Source organism: Prionailurus bengalensis, chromosome C1, assembly GCF_016509475.1.
Source record: "Prionailurus bengalensis isolate Pbe53 chromosome C1, Fcat_Pben_1.1_paternal_pri, whole genome shotgun sequence".
Lineage (NCBI taxonomy): Eukaryota > Metazoa > Chordata > Mammalia > Carnivora > Felidae > Prionailurus > Prionailurus bengalensis.
In genome coordinates, this window is record NC_057345.1 from 118,451,469 (window position 1) to 118,454,033 (window position 2,565).

Consider the following 2,565-nt stretch of genomic DNA (forward strand, 5'->3'; position numbering starts at 1 on the left):
CAACACTTTTCAAGATTTTTTTAAAACACTTCCCCTTTGGCTCATGGATTACTTTTTTTGATTTCTAGTTTGATTCCACTGGGGTCAGAGAAAACACTCTGTAGGATTGTTGAGGGTTTTTTTTATGGTCCACGATATGATCTATATTGATATATGTTCTGTGGGCACTGGAGTGTTATTCTGTTGTCGCTGGGTGGAGTGTTTGGTCGATTGGATCCTGGTGTCTGATGTTATTCTGATCCCGGTGTTGAGTTACTCTGTATCCTTGCTGATTTGCTGTCTCGTGGTCAACTGAGAAGTGTGTTGAACTCTCCAGCTACATTTGTAGATTTATCTACTTCCCCTTTCAGCCCTGCCATTCTTCACTTCACATATTTTGCAGTGCTGTTGTTTGGTGCATCCACAGTTGGGTTTGCTAGGGCTTCTTAATGGATTGACCTTTTTATCATTACATAGTGTCCCTTCTTGTCTCCAGTCACTTTCTTTGCTCTGAAGTCTACTTTGATATTCATACAGCCACTTCCATTTTCCTTTGATTAATGATTTCATGATTCATCCTTTTCATCCTTTTATTTTCAACTTACCAATATCACTATATTCAGAGGGAATTTCTTACAGACAACTCATGGTCGGGTTCTGTTTTATAGTCAACTCCGCCCATCTCTGTCAGTTCATTGGTATATTTAGGTCTTTTATGTTTAATGTAGTTGTTGATACTTAGAGTCTAAGTCTGCCATTTTGTTTTTTGTTTTCTGTTTGTACTCTGTTGCTGTTGTTGTTTTTTTTTTTTCTGTTATCTTTTTCCTTCCTTCCTGTGGGTTACTTGAACATTTTTAAAATTCCATTTGACGTATCTGTAGTGATTTTGCGTATATCTTTTTGTATAGCATTTTTCATGGTTGCTCTGAAGAGATGGGGTCCATAGAGGCAGTTATGGGAGCTTCCCTAAGGAGGTGTCATGTCAACAGAGACCTGAAGGATGAACAGGAGTTAGCTGGATAATGTTGGGAGAGCACAAAAAGTTCACTCCAGGGAAAGGGAACAGCATGTGCAAATGCCTGGAGACAAGATTGCTCCCTCTGGGGAAAGCCAGCCACCATGTTATAAAGTCACTCAAGCAGCCCTATGAGAGGCCCATGTGATGAGAATGGAAACTTCCTGCCCTGTCTCTCTCCTCCCTTCATGACAGAGTAGCTACACCCCAGCTATCCACTTCCTCACCTTTCACTCGCTTCTCAAACCACTTGGCTTGGTTTCTTCCTATTCCCACACCCAATCCACCAAAACGGCTCTGGCCAAGGCCCCCTGTGACCCTCTGGTTTCTAGTCCTTTAGGCACTTCGTAATCTTCATTTACTTGCCCCTTCAGTGGCCTCCAACATGGCACTCCCAACTCTACTCACTGGAGACCCCTCCCCTTATTCCATGAGGCCTCCAGTGCTCAGGCTTTCCGCAGGCCCATCAGGACCCAGCCCTTCAGCCACCCTTCCTTCTCTGGTCTGTGCCTGTTCTGAGGCAACTTTGATGCTCAACACCTCAAGGCCATAAGCCGGCTCTGTCCTCACTCCTCAGCTCCAGACCTGCGCACCACCTGACCCCTGGATGGCCCTCAATGGTCCTCCTTCAGATTCCTGAACTTGTTGTCATCCCCAGAGATCTGCCTCACGTCTTGGCTCCCAGGCTTGCTCAGTGGTATCCCCTGGTTACTCTCTGCCCCAAGCAGGAGTAGAGGCATCAGCACTGACCCCCTCTTCCTCTTTACTCCCCAAGTCCAAATCACCAAGCCCTGTCACCTTCCTTTACCCCTCGATTTCTCTTGGCTCCACTTTTCTCTACCTGCACGTACCCTTGCCCCTGGATCAGGCCTGGAGGTCTCCCACCTGGATCTTCTTAATTGCTGTCTCTGCCTGCCTCCTTGTACCTATCCAGATCCCAGTCCATCCCACACATCCCAGAGTGCCCTTTGTGAAGCTGCACTGTGCCCCACCTCTGCTTGACAATGCCCCCCCCCCCCCACTCAGAGCTCCCCAGGGCTTTAGTTTTGAGCCCATTCTCCTCACCTGGCCCACAAGCACCTGCCTGACCAAGGCCTGCCTCCTCTCCACCTCACCTGGACCACACCCCCTCCCTCAGCCATTGTGCTCTTCTAACATTGTCTCTGTTATTGCATAACAAATTCCCACCAAACTTGGTAGCTAAAACAACAATAAACATTTATGACCTCACATGGTTTCTGAGGGACAGGAATTCAGGAGTGGCTAGGCTAGGCTGCTCTGGCTCAGGTCCTTTCATTAGCTCCAGTCCAGATGTCAGCAGGACTGCAGTCAGCTGAGGGTGTGAGTGGGACTGGAGGTTCCACATCCAATATGGCTCCCTCACGGGGAAGGCAGGGAAGGAGACGGTGGCGGCTTAGCCCTGGGCACAGGTCCCGGGGGGCTGGCTTCCCAGCGACAGGCTGGATTCAGCACCCTGGCGACATCCTCTGCTTTGGGGAGGACCTAGCAGCTACTTGGGAAGTAAGAGTCAGGGGAAGGGGGCTCCCCCTCTTCTTGGTGGGGGGAGGGGG

At 48.9% G+C, this 2,565-nt stretch overlaps 1 long non-coding RNA gene across 1 annotated transcript; it reads right to left on the minus strand.

The window, feature by feature from the left end:
• Positions 1 to 101: 101 nt before the first annotated feature.
• On the minus strand, positions 102 to 2,127 carry LOC122479672. The gene is made up of 2 exons (XR_006296400.1): positions 2,060 to 2,127; positions 102 to 972 (listed from the first exon to the last, which is right to left on the minus strand). It is a non-coding gene; the product is annotated as an uncharacterized LOC122479672 (long non-coding RNA).
• Between the last annotated feature and the right edge of the window lie 438 nt (positions 2,128 to 2,565).